Below are 15,159 nucleotides of genomic sequence, written 5' to 3' on the forward strand. Positions count from 1 at the left end.
AGAGAATTCCATGCACCAAAACACCTCCATATTTCTCTAAGAAAAGAAGTGGTGATTTTGGCTATGGAGTAACCTATTTATATGTAGGATTCCAAGGGTCATGGGTATAACCCATAATCCATACCCATGGGTTTTATGATCCATGGTTCATGTGGCCCAACTCTTTATGTATCCATACATAAACTTGGTCCAACATGGATCATAAGCCCAACACATATAAATATAACTAATTATCATAATTAGTCCCCATAGATTTAATTAGTCTCTTTTGATCACTAAATTAATTCCAAATTAATTCTTGATCGATACTAATTAAAACATATGATTTCATATTAATATATTATAACTTATAATATATTAATAAACCATAAATAACCTTCTCTCAAAAGTCCATCCTAACAAATTGTCCTGATGATATGAAACCCAAATGGACCATGCTACTCTCGGGTCAAGTACATACCAATAATAGTATGGGCTTAGACATCTAATCCAACATCCCGGGATCTGTCTCTCAGCATGCAAGAAGAAAACCCAACCTTTGCCACATCTGGGCAGGAACTCGTGCGCTAGGCGTTTTTGATATCTACCACCCAGCGTCGGCTGACAATGGGGTCCCTGACCCCGAAATACTCCGGCGCCCCACACGCCTTGAACTCCCGGAACGAGGGAGTCCGGGCCCCAATCTGGCCCGAAGCAATCTCATCCCTGAATGATCTGAGTCTCTCCTCCACGATCTCCATAATGCCCTCCTTGACCGTCCCAAAGATGATTGGGGTAGCGTCAAGGATGCCCTTCATAACCTCGGATGCAATGATATCGCGCGGTCTCTCCTCAATAGGCTTAGTGCCGCTGCTCGATCCAGACCCAGACCCTGATCCTGATCCCCCTGCCCCAAATCATGTCACCACCATGCTGAACTGAAATGTCATAGCCCATAATAATCAGGACACTTATATATAGGGGATCTTCCCACACCGGTCATACTTAGAGTGGTCAGATCTAGCATTGGTTCGGGTACAGGTCCTGTGCTTTCAGTAGTATGGGCCCAATACTACCTTCCACACCTACCTGTACCTTTCCCCAAGGCTCCACCTGATGACTCCAATTCGTCCCAAAATAAATCATAACCCACAAACCACTGCATAACCCAAATCCCAGGCTGTCCTAAGATTTGCTCTACCCATATCAATCAGACCAATCATAACAGGTTGCCTTTATGCATGCAAATTATACATAGAAAAGGATCAAATAGACTTTCGAATAAAAGATTCTACCCTAGGACCACAACCAAACAAGGAACAGGAGATAAGGCCAAATCAATCATTCTGAGGCTATAAGCTCCTAACCGTATACAATTTTTAAAAGCATAGACATAGCAAGTCTCATACGATCATCAAGCTCAAATATCAATATAACATGGCCAACACATTGGGAACTACTTACTTGGCTCGGCCGATCGCGCGCGTTGCACTCTCTTCTCTTCATTTCTTAAAAGTTTTTAACTTTTATTTTGAAAACAATTTATCATTTCCTTAGTTTGAGTCCTGACACACCCGAGAGTGTGCCCGAATCCCTCAAACCAAGGCTCTGATACCAACTTGTAACGACCCAAATTTTCCAAAGAAAATTTCATTTTTAATTAATAAAACACATTTGCATAAATCATGAAATCCCAACATAATTGTTTTCAAATCAGCATTCATTACAACTTAATTAAATCATCAGAGTGTCCCCACAACATATCAGTGAAAGAGAGATAGAGTGCACGCCGCGCCATCATGCTTTGCCCTTGCCCTTGGGCTCAGATGTACCTGAAACAAATCAACAACGTGTAAGTGAAATGCTTAGTGAGTTCCCCAGAGCATACCACACACAATACACATACACATATCCTGTTAGCTAATTAAAGCTACACACATATCACATAAGCCATGCATACATAAAACCTATAAGATAGCCATGGGCTACCCCACATGGTCTTTACCTAGGACAGCCATGGGCTACCCCACATAGTCTTACATCCAATGTCATGGGCTACCCTACATGGTCTTTACCTAGGACAGCCATGGGCTACCCCGCATGGTCTTACATCCATTGCCACGGGCTCCCCCCCGAGGTCTTCCATGCAAAACACACATTCACATGACATACCAAAACAAATAATGACTAACACATATATCATAATCACATAATGGGCCGGCCTTGGTGCCTTAGACCCATGGGTATGATGAGAAGACTCACCTCACAAAGCTGAACTGGCAACTGAATTCAGGTATGTCCTACGCTGCTCCTCCCAAACGGCCTATAACCAATAAATAAATAAACTTAACTCAACCCCTAAGGCTCCTCTGAGTCAAACCTGGTCAAAGTCTAGGTCTGTAGTCAAGGTCAACAGTCCATATTGACCTTGACTCTTCGAGTACAATTAGTCACTCGTCGGGTTCCCTGCTTAACTCATCGACTCACCGAGTCACCTGAGTGACTCGTCGAGTTCCTTGATGTTCACGGCCGTAAACCACCAACCGAACGCCCTTGACCGTGAACCCTTGGTCGTGAACCCTTGACCGTGAACCCTTGGCCGTGAACCCTTGGCCGTGAACCCTTGGCCGTGAATGAGAAAACCCTCTCGACTCGCCGAGTCACCAGAGCGACTCGACGAGTTCTCACGTATTCGGTCCTTTCCAGTGGGATTTAATGTCTCAAACTTCAGATCCATAATCTCCTAGTGAAGATGTCACGTAAAGTTGCAAACTTTACGTGCATGCATGGCCTCACATGGCCATAACACCAAAACTAACCTTCAAACAAGGTTTTCATGTATGGAGAGGAGATAAGCTTATAAAAAAATGTGACTTTATGATATTTGGGACCTAATAAAGTCCAGATCTGGAACCATATCCTTGTGATAGGTTCAGATCCAAGCTTGATTCCGTCTCCTCAAGGTTGGCCATAACTTCCAAAAAGAAATAAAGGCTTAAGGTAACAGATTAATACCTCAAATAGATGCCCAACACGAAATAGATGTTTGATCTAACACTTCTCCCTTGATGCTTCCTCTTCAAACTTGGAGTCCTCCCCAAAATCTCAAAGATAAGCTCCCAATTGTTCTTACTTCACACACTAGAGGGTTTGCGGTCGTGAACGTTCTTCTATGGTGTTAAGGGAGGCTACTGGGGCGGATAGTGACGTTTATATAGGGGGCAAACCCCGAAATTAGGGTTTTCTCTAAACAGTTCTGACTCGCCGAGTCGGGCCTTCCGACTCGCCGAGTCAGTTCCGACCCGCGCCCAAGATGTCACGACCCTACTCGACGAGTTGGACTCCCAACTTGCCGAGTCCATGCATAAAATTCCCCTTAAATGGTAAACTCCAGCCAATCCTTGAAATAGATGTTACACGATACGACCCTTTCACATTTCGGACTTAATCTTCCAATGTGTTCTTGTCTACTAGCTTCATTTTTTCGCAGGACCAAGTCCCCTACTTTACATGATCCTCCCTTGACTCTTATGTTGTAATACCTTTCCGTCATCGTCTTATAAGCTGCTTGTCATATGGCTGCATCTCCTCTTCGCTCTTCCAAAAGATCTAGATTCGCTCTGAGGTCCACCTCATTCGTGCTTCCCTGAGGATTCTTGGATCGTGTGCTTCGGATGGTGACTTCTATCGGGATACTTCTTCCGTTCCGTATACCAGACTAAACAGTGTTTCCTTAGACGATGTTTGTGTTGTTGTTCTGTAGGACCATAGCACATTCTATAACTCATCCAGCCATTTTCTTTTAGCTTTTCCCAATCTTTTCTTTATCCCTTTTACCAGAGTTCGATTTGTGACTTCCACCCACCCATTCGCCTATGGGTTTGCTACTGAAGTGAAGTTTTGTTTGATTCCTTTTTCTTGACACCAAATTTTTAAAAGGATTGTCCACAAACTGCTTTCAATTATCACTGATGATGGTGTGTGGCAGACCAAAACGACACACAATCTGTTTCTAAACAAACTTTGCTACGTTCTTTCCAGAGATTACAGCTATAGCCTCAGCTTCAACCCACTTAGTGAAGTAATACACTGCCATAATCAAGAATTTCAACCTTCCTGGTGCTTCTGGAAATGGTCCGACAATATCAATTCCCCATTGAAAGAATGGCCACGGGCTGGTAATACTGGTCATCTCTGTTAGTGGTAGTGCAGGGATGTTCGAATGTATTTTGCAATCGCAACATTTGGTTATAAATGTATTCGTATATTTAGTCATCGAGGGCCATAAGTATCATGTTCGTAAGATTTTCTAAGTAACCGCCCTCGATCCCGCGCGCACACCACATACACCTGAATGTATTTCTTTAATAACAACCTCTACTTCTTTCCCTGTTATGCAATTTAGCCATGGGGTAGAATACCCCTTTCGATACAAGTTCTCTCCATACATAGTGTAGTTTGGTGAGTTTATTCGTATTTTCTTTGCTTCCTTATCATCGGCGGGCAATACTCCTTTTTTTGAGGAAAAGGATGTATGGTGTCATCCATGAGCCTTCTTCTTCTTATAATTCCATCGCCTCTAGGGCTACTCCTTCGATACTCCTCTTGGACAACATTCCTACCAAAACCCTTTTAGAAAGATGGATGAACACCACCGACGCTAGCTTACTCAAGGCATCTTCTTCTTTGTTTTGCGATCTTGGGATTTGCGTGATTTCAATTCTTAAGAACTTTCTGATCCATTTTTTAGATTGAGCGAGGTACTTTTGTATGTGTGCCTCCTTGGCTTCATAATCACCTTTTATTTGGTTTACCACAAGCATCGAATCACTGAATACCTTCAAGTCCAGGACATTAATTCTTCTTGCCAACCTCAGTCCTGCGAGTACGGCCTCAGATTCTGCTTCATTATTCAAACATTTAAATTTAAACCTAAGTGCGTAAGTCGATTTATCCCCTTGTGGGCTGGTGAGAATAACCCCCGCCCATTAACCGTCTTTGCTTGATGCTCCATCTGTATACAATGTCTAACACCCAGAGGTGAATTGGTTCGGTATCTGCAGATAACCGACGTTACCATCGGTAGATGCTGATGGATATCCAGGGTCATCAGGCATTTCTATTAAGAAATCTACCAGAGCCTGACCTTTGATACAAGCTCTAGGTTTATAGACTATGTCGTACTCATCCAATTCAATTGCCCATTTCTTCATGTGACCTGATCGCTTTGGTTGCATCAGGATTTGTTTCATGGGTTGATTCGTTTACACTAGTATTGGATGTGCCTGAAAGTACTTGCATAGTCGTCTTGCTGCATAAACCAGAGACAAAACTATCTTTTCTACTATTGAGTAGTTCTTCTCAGCTCTTTGTAGCACCCTACTAATGAAGTATAACGACATCTATTTTTGACACTTTCTGCCAATAACACCACACTAATTACCTCTTGACTTGATGAGAGGTATATGGTAAGTGTCTCCCCTGCGTTACGACTTGCCAGGGTCGGTAAGTGTCAAAGGAACTCTTTTAACTTCTAAAAAGCCTCCTTGACTTCTTCTTTCCATTTAATGTTTTTCTTTCCCGTGTGAGTTTTTAACATTTGGAAGAAAGGTAATGTTTTCTCAACAGACTTGGTTAAGAAACGTCCCAGTGCTGCTAACTTTCCATTTAAGCTATGTACATCTTTTATCGTCCAAGGAGTTTCCATTTTCAATAAGCTTTCAACTTTCTCTAGATTCGCTTCTATTCTCGATGTAGTGACTACATGACCCAAGAACTTTCCTTTTTATGCTCCAAAGACACATTTTTTTGAGTTCAATTTCATATTGGCTTGTTTAAGCTACATCATAGTTTCCTCCACATCTAAGAGAAAGTTAGCATCGTCTTTGCTTTTAATACCATATCATCCACGTATACCTCTATATTTCTCCCTATTTGTCATTTAAACACATTATCAACCAACCTCTGGTAAGTTGCTCCTGCATTTCTTAACCTAAAAGTCATTTTGGTATAACAGAATGTTCCTTTCGAAGTGTGGAAAGCTGTCTTATCTTCATCTGATTTTGCCATTTTCACTTGGTGATATCCTTTATACGCATCCAAAAAAGATTTCCACTTGAATCCTCCCAAATATTCAATCTTCTGCTCTATTTTCTGTAAGGGTTGCTGTCTTTTGGGAAACCTTATTAAGGTCAGTAAATTCGATGCACATTCACATCGTGCCATCACTTTTCTTTACTAGAATTGGGTTTGCAATCCACATCTAGAATTGTGTGGCCCTCATGACCTCTGATGCTACCAACGTTTAAACTTCTTTGTTAACCACCTCGTTCCTTTCTTTAGCCATAATATGTTTATTTTTCTTCATGGGGACATAGGTTGGGTTGATGTAAAATCGATGCTTAATCAGTGTACGGGGGATCCCCATCATATCTTCTGGCTTCTATGCAAAGGCATCCACATGCTTCTTCAATAAGTTAATTATACTTTATCATTGTGACAATGGAAGCTCCCCTCCCACCTTTATTTTCTGATCCTCGTGCTTTTCGTTGATCACTACCTCTTCCGTGTCCACTGATGAACTTCGCTCCTCAAATATTGGCACCGCTGGATCAGTTTGAACTGTGTGACTTCGCTTAGGTTGACCTAAGGTCATGCTCTGGATTATTGCAATGCCCTCATCTGTAGGAAATTGGAGTAGTCCACGCACCATAGACGGGGCTGCGTGTAATGTCCATAAGTCAGTTCTTCCTAACAACATATTATAGGGAGAAAGTGCTCGAATTACAAGAAATTCTACCAAGATGGTTTTCCGAATGATACCTCTATAATCTTCCACTATAATAGATAATGAGATCTTCCCCCTCGACCATACGGATTGTCCATCAAATCCTACTACAGCTGATGTGGTTGTTCTGATGTATTTTTAAACCTCGGCGGGCAAACCTTTCAAGAAGTGTTTGTATATGATGTTAACGGAACTCCCGTTACCTACATATATCCTTCGTATCAATTTTTCCCCACTGTTGTTACAGTTATTAATGGCTCGGTTCCCTGATGATCGAAAGGTATTGGGTCATGATGGTTGAATTCGATACTGATCATCTTTCGCTTCTTTATTGGCTTGGCATCAAATTCCCCTTCGCCTTGTATCATGGCGATTTCAGCGACATAAGTGCGGGCTTCTTCTTTCTTGGGTGCTCGTTATTCCCCGATCTTAATTGTCCGACCTTTCTTTCTTTATCTTTTTAGGCCCTTACAGTCTTCCATAGCATGACCCAACTTTTTATGGAAATCGCAATACTTATTGGGGTCTCGGGGGTATGTTTTTAGATTCCATGTTTCCTTTGTTCGGGCTCGTGCGAGCATATGTGTTATATGTCTCCTGCCGATATCGTTGAAAACGGTCTAGACGTCGATTTTGAACCTTTTGAGCAAATCTTTTGTTTAAAAATCTTTAGGATTGATTATCAGCTCCCGACCCCTGATGTTGTCTAGTTCATTCATCTCGTCCACCACCTCGAGGTACTATTTTCCCTTCCATTCTTCCTTTTTATGCGCTCTCCGCTTCTTGCCTTAAAAACCGATTGACCTTATATATCATTTCTTCTGCGTTCACCCAATCTCTCTCCCACCAGTTTTCGAAATAGATCGCCCTCTAGAAGCCCATAAGTAAACGCCGCTATGATCATGGGGTCATCTCTCATCAACATTCGTCGGCCTATTTCGTTAAATCGCTTAAAAATGCTCTATTAGATTCTCCTACACATTGTTGGTAAGCAAATATTATGTGTGCCTGCTGTTGGAATCGTCTCTGTTGGATGAAGCTGTTGCAAAATTTCTGACACAGCTCTTTGATGTTTATATATATATATATATATATATATATATATATATATATATATATATATATATATATATATATATATATATATATATATATATTAATTTCTCAAGTTTTAAATTTATAAATTGATTCTATCTCAACCGAACTACTAAACACACTAGACAGTGTACCTAATCATGCAATAGTGTAGTTGTGGTAAGACCAGGTGTCGAACACAAGGGGAACGTTGGTGAATTAATTTGGAATTCTCGGTTATGGGTAACAAAAATCACACAAAAAATAGTAAAAAGGGGTTTATTAAATTAAATCTCAAATAACCAAATTAAACTGCAAATCTCGATAAAATGACTGAAGACAAATCTCTTTAGGTACTTTGGTTTAGACAAATTACATCTCGAAATAATGGCTAACTACAAATACAATGAATATTTATTTATTATTCACCGATTCCTAATATGACTAGCATCATGGTAAGACTACTAATCCTTTGATTTTAACACAACTATTAATTCATTGATCAAGTGAACAAACAATCATGCAAATTAGTATTTAATTCATATTAAGAAAAAAATTATCTTATTTAACCGTAATGGTCATAGAAGTTAAATCATTCATAGAATGGTCATCTACTCATGCACACACATTAAAGTTCATCACTTTATTTCCTAACCCTTGGTGTTGGTCCAACACTAGTCATAATTACCAATAGTCATGGTCAACTATGATTCAAATTAACACATTCATAATCATCTAAACTCTATTAATTCAGCAATAGGGAACAAGGTAACAATCATTAACACATATGGATCTTGCAATCAAACTCGTCAAAATAAATTAAATAAGAATAAACAATCCAAATAGCAATTTAACCATAAACTCAAAGTTTCATCAAATCATAAACACAAAGTAAAAGGTTTTAACTCCTAAATCAGAAAGTATACACATAATGGAATCACAGTGGGATGCTAATCATGGTCAGAACAACAAACCACATGATCTCTGGCATGAATCCGCTCCCTAATCCTTCATATCTTCGCTCATGTTATCTTAACGGCCTTCCGACCGCCTTCTAGACCCTCAAAACGGCAAAATATGTGTTTCTTATCAACCAAGAAAGTATAAAATTCGTAATCTCTCTTCTGGTCGACCCAAGATCGTAATATATAGGTTTTGGAACCGATTTCTGTACGTTGGGCGTAAGTGAATTACGTTGGGCGTAATGTAATAAAACTCGCATTTTCTGACTTAACGACCCAGCCGTGAACGCTGGGCGTTCCCCCATTACGTTGGGCGTAATAGGCCTCGTCATCCACTTCTTCGATTTTTGCAATTCAACTCCAATTCCACTCTTTTCGCTTCTTTTTCGTTCTAGCAACAATTTATACTTGTAAAATATAAATTTAAGCATTATAAGTACCTTTTAGTTATAAATAGCATAAAAACATTGTATAAAATAATAAGAACATGTCATGAATATAAGTATAAACCAGACATTATCAAATTACCCCACACTAGTCTTTTGCTTGCCCCCAAGCAAAACTGATTTTATTATCATATTATCTCATCAAAACCCTAGTCACCAACATCACACAGAACAATCCATTTTGAGCCTCTCCATTACTCCGAGACCGCAATGCATGTATTTGGGTCTAAATTTTCCTAAGAACTTCCCCAATCCTAAATACTCACAATCTTCATAAACACTTGCCCACTTCTTTTGACGACGCTCATTTTATGCATCCCTCCGAATCCATCCCCATAAAACTTTCTTAACCTCAAGGTATTTTTGGTTAAACCCTCAAGCATACATATGGAAAAATAACCTAGAAAATAAAAATACAATAAATAACTTGGCCGCCTTATTATTGAGTCTTCATAATTTGGAGCTTTTCTTCATGATATTCTTGATCTTCATAGCTTTGTAGACTCTTATTCCCAACTTTTTCTTTTTTTTTCTATTTTTTTCTTTTATCATTTTTTTTACTCAAAACTAATAATCCTAAAAAAAACATATGCTTAAGCAAAGGAACTTAACTTCAACCCTTATTGTTTAGAGGCGTTAGTCTAAGATGAAATGACTACTTAAGCTCTCCCGGATACATTTTTTGTACACGATGCTAAACATATTGCGGCCCTCAAACTAAGCAAGGTCGTGTTTTTGTTCCATGATTTCACTAGGATAGGGAAACCACAAATACACTATAGCATATATTGGCTCAAATAAACATTGAAACTCGCATCGAATCATCCCACACAACACTAGCAACCTAGTTCTCAACACAACAATATACCAATTTTTTTTAAAAAAATGTACTAGATTTTCAAAATTAGACTATTTTTACAAGTCTTTATTATTATTTTTATTAAATTTTCCAATCTAGCAATGTCAAATAATCTTCAAAATTTCTTTTTTAGCTTTCGACCCCCTACCCCACACTTAATTGAATGTCCCCATTGCATACTTAAACAATTAAAGAACATAAAAATAAAGAGGGAGAAAAAGGAACATACTCCCTTGGGGTAGTAGTGGCGAGAGCGAAACGAATCGGGGCTTCGAAAAGTTGCTCCAAAATTTGTTGGAAGACTAGAAACTGGAATGCTACTTCTGAATGTACCGGAAAATAAGACCAAGAACAGCGACTTCTGAAATGTGGTGCAAAGGATTGCAAATTAATGCAATGTACAGTGAACACGACGTGGGAAATGTCGACCACGTCGTGTCGTGGAGTGAGGAAAAATCTGCATCGCGAATAATAACATCGCCACGACATGGTAAATGTCGACCACGTCGTGGTTTATAGAATCGCAGCTTCTTTTCATAATGAAAAACTGCCCCACGACATAGGAAGGTGTCATCCATGTCGTAGTAGCTGGGACGATACTTCTTAGTCGTGTTGAAATAAAACTTAATGGTGTGGGAACAACTCATCCATGTCATAGGAATCAATGTGTAGTTAGAAACGTCACTCTTCAAAAAATAATCTCTCACGAAATCGACTTTTTCCTCTCGTGATAAAGTAGCATTCGTTCCTAGCGTCTGAACTTACTGTCAGCTTTCTAAGGGCAAAAATTCTGCAAAAATCTAAAATATCAAAGAGCATCAACATGGAAAACAAAATTTCATCAAATAAATAAAACATCGTAAATTAAAAAAACTACATACACACCAAAATAAAAATAAAACTAAGTCTAATAAACCAAAAATAAACTAAAAATAAAATAAAAATAAGAAGGATAACTCAGTCACTCATCATCCTCGTCGTCGTGATGTTGCGTCCCAGATCACCTCGTTGTCCATATGGTGGAGGAAAGGGAGTTGGATGATGATAACCATGTGAAGAAAAGAATCCATTCAATGCCCCCTCAAACCAATTATGCCTAGTCTCAACGTAATCAAATCGGTCATCCACATGATGAGAAAGAACATCCACGCGCTGAGATAGGTAACCAATATCGATCTCCGGCTATGGTCCCTGCTGGGCTCCCTGTGGAGCAGGTCTATGCCTCCCTTGTCTCTCAGGCTCTGGCTCGGCTGACCCTCCTCTTACACCTCGTCATCTAGTCGTATCCTCAAAATCCCATCCTCACCATGCATAAGTACCCTCATCGACTCCATCAACTGCAAACTCATCGCCCTCACGTCATAAAACACCATCGACCTTGTGATATATGTAAGTGTCGAAGACCTGTTGTAATATATCGAATTCATAAGTTTATTTTACAATGCATTTTGTGTAACAAAGCGTATTGTTTAGTCCTTGTAATTTTTTGTGTGCTTTCATGTTTCCTATAAATAGGAACATTACTTAGAGTTAGATAAGAGTCTTTGTATGAACTTGTCTATTTTCTCTCTGTAACATTGAAAGCATAATAGAGCTGAAACCAGATCATATTTACATCGTGTGTTCAATCTATATTCTAATTACTCTAATTTGATTCATACTTGATTCCACACTTCATCAATATCTCTCGTCAATAATAAATAAGATCTACCCAAATGTGTAATGAAATGTCCACCATAAATTGGGCTATCATCACGACGACCCCTAGCCTTTCGCCCCATATATGTGGCTAAATCCATTGGAAGGTTCAGGTTCCTCCCTCATGTAACAAGTGTCCATAGGAAAAACAAATCAGAAGATGGCACCCTCTCACTATTCTTGTGATGTGTGAGAGATATAGAAATCAGGAGATGTAATAATCTGTAAGTGGTGGAACGAATCATTTTGTCTTGAGCAGTTGATGGTATATACACTCCCCAGGTAATCTCAGCCCAAAATACAATCTCGTTGTTATCAGTAGGCCGTCCTGTAACACAATCAATAAGAAATGTCAGAAAGTGGACATTCCTCGTCTCATCCAAAGTATAAACTCCCACTCTCACGGCAAGTTCAATCGCCCTGCACTCCCTAATTGCTCAACCAATTCGAAAGGAAAAGGTTGTCCTGTCATAAGGGCTCTCTCTAGGATCAAAGGAAAATGTAGAATAAAACTCCAGCAAAAATTCCCGTTAAGAGCTTCCTGTATCTTGAACAATCATTCCCAACCACGGCATACAAAGAAAGGCACAACACTCGCGTCCAAGTGGGTGTATTGCAACAAATTTCATATTAGTTCGTCAAGTCCAGTTCGGGATGCCAAACCCCAATCGAATGAATGCGTGATTTCAATCTCCTTGGTGAGCACTAAACTAAGTTTTCCTTGATATCTTTCACGATTTCCTTTATTTAAAGTTCGTGGGAATTGCAAAAATTGATGATCAATAATTTCTTCGGGAGGTGGATTTTGGTTTCTTATTTGATTTCCTCTAGCCATGATTCTGCAAAAATTTAGCACAAACAACCACCATAAAACCATATTTTAAACAGATTAAGAAGAAAAACTCGAGTTGGGCAGTGCACGAACATTGGGCGTACGTCCTGCGTACGCTGGGCGTACGTCCTGCGTACGCTGGGCGTACGCTCACATGGCGTAATCGTTGTGGTGTTTGTCAAGGTCCAGGCCAAAATCAATCCAAAGGTTAAGTTCTTAGGGTCTTAATCGGTCCATTTAAGCATTTTCAAGCACCAATTGCATGAAAAATCGACCCTAAATCAGGAATGGTATAAACCCTTGATTTCAATTTAAGCACAATGCAGCAAATTAATTGAAATTAAACCACAAATTCAAGTAAAAGGGTTAAATAAAATCATACCTTAGTGTCGAGTTTAGCAAAAGAAAGAAGAAAAATCAGAACTTTTTATGAAGTACAAGCCGATACAGCGATAGTGTTTTGAAAAATAAGTGAAAAAGGAAAATAAATTAGATGAAGAACAAATAAACCTGTGTCGATGATTTACGCTGGGCATACTCGGTGTTCCGAGAAATCTCAGTCGCGATCTTATCCTTGAACGCAGGGCGTACCAACAATTACGTTGGGCGTAATTTAGTTATTTTTTTTCTTTTTGTGCATTTTATTATTTCTTCAATCAAATACCATTAGGCATTTTGAATAATTAAATTTTGCACTTAAACAATAGCAAAAATCCACCAACAAGTGACGTTATCAACGAAATTAAAAATAAACAAAACTAAAAATTAAAACAAATAACGAATAATCAAATAAACCAAATCAATTGAAAACCGTTCCCCGGCAACGGCGCCAAAAATTTTGATGTGCTTATATATATATATATATATATATATATATATATATATATATATATATATATATATATATATATATATATATATATACACACACACACACATATATTAATTGCTCAAGTTTTAAATTTATGAAATGATTCTATCTCAACGGAACTAATAAACACACTAGGCAGTGTACCAAATCGTGAGTAATATAGTTGTGGTAAGACCAGGTATCGAACACAAGGGAAACGATGGTGAATTAATTTGGAATTCTTGATTATGGGTTACACAAATCACACAAACAATAGTAAAAAGGGGTTTATTAAATTAAATCTCAAATAACCAGTTAAACTGCAAATCGTGATAAATTGTCTGAAGACAAATCTGTTTAAGTACGTTGGTTTAGAAAAATTACATCTCAAAATAATGGCTAACTACTAATACAAATGATATTTATTCATCATTCATCGATTCCTAATATGACTAGCATCATGGTCAGACTACTAATCCTTTGATTTTAACACAACTATTAATTCATTCATCAAATGAACAAACAATCATGCAAATCAGTATTTAATTCATATTAAGCAAGATTTGATCTTATTTAACCCTAATGGTCATAGAAGTTAAATCATGCATAGAATGGTCATGTACTCATGCACACACATTAAAGTTCATCACTTTATTTCCTAACCCTAGGTTTTAGTCCAACACTAGTCATAATTACCAATGGTCATGGTCAACTATGATTCAAATTAACACAATCAGAATGGTCATCTAAACTCTATTAATTCAGCAATAGGGAAGAAAGTAATAATCTTTAACACATATGGATCTTTCAATCAAACTCGTCAAAATAAATTAAATAAGAATAAACTATCCAAATAGCAATTTAACCATAAACTCAAAGATTCATCAAATCATAAACACAAAGTAAAATGTTTTAACTCCTAAATCAGAAAGTAAACACATAATGGAATCACAGTGGGATGTTAATCATGGTCAGAACAACAAACCACATGATCTCTGGCATGAATCTGCTCCCTAATCCTTCATATCTCCGCTCCTGTCTGCTTAACAGCCTTCTGGCCGCCTTCTAGACCCTCAAAACTGCAAAAGATGTGTTTCTTATCGATCAAGGAAGTATATAATTTGTAATCTCTCTTCTGGTCCACCCAAGATCGCAATATATAGATTTTGGAACCGACTTCCATACGTTGAGTGTAATTGAATTACTCTAGGCGTAATGCAATAAAAGTCGTGTTTTTTAACTTAACGACCCAGCCGCGAATGATGGGTGTTCCCCCATTACGTTGGGCGTAATGGGCCTCTTCAGCCACTTCTTCACGTTGTGCAATTCAGCTCCAATTCCACTCTTTTCGCTTCCTTTCCGTTCTGGCAACAATTTATACATGTAAAATGTAAATTTAAGCATTATAAGTACCTTTTTGTTCTAAATAGCATAAAAACATAGTATAAAATAATAAGAAAATGCCATGAATATATGTATAAAATAGACGTTATCACTCTTCAAAACTTCCTATACTCTTGGGGGTAGGATTGCTAGCCAGTATTGAGCAGATCCATCTAAAGTTCCTGCAAAATACAGACTCGATAACATTGGATCCATTGGGATCATATTAATGGCCCACTAGAAGTTGGAGACATGGTCAGTTGGGTCACCCGTTTCGTCATACGTCGAA

The sequence above is a fragment of the Lactuca virosa genome, chromosome 5 (genome assembly GCF_052849685.1).
Source record: "Lactuca virosa cultivar CGN04683 chromosome 5, Lactuca_virosa_CGN04683_v6, whole genome shotgun sequence".
Lineage (NCBI taxonomy): Eukaryota > Viridiplantae > Streptophyta > Magnoliopsida > Asterales > Asteraceae > Lactuca > Lactuca virosa.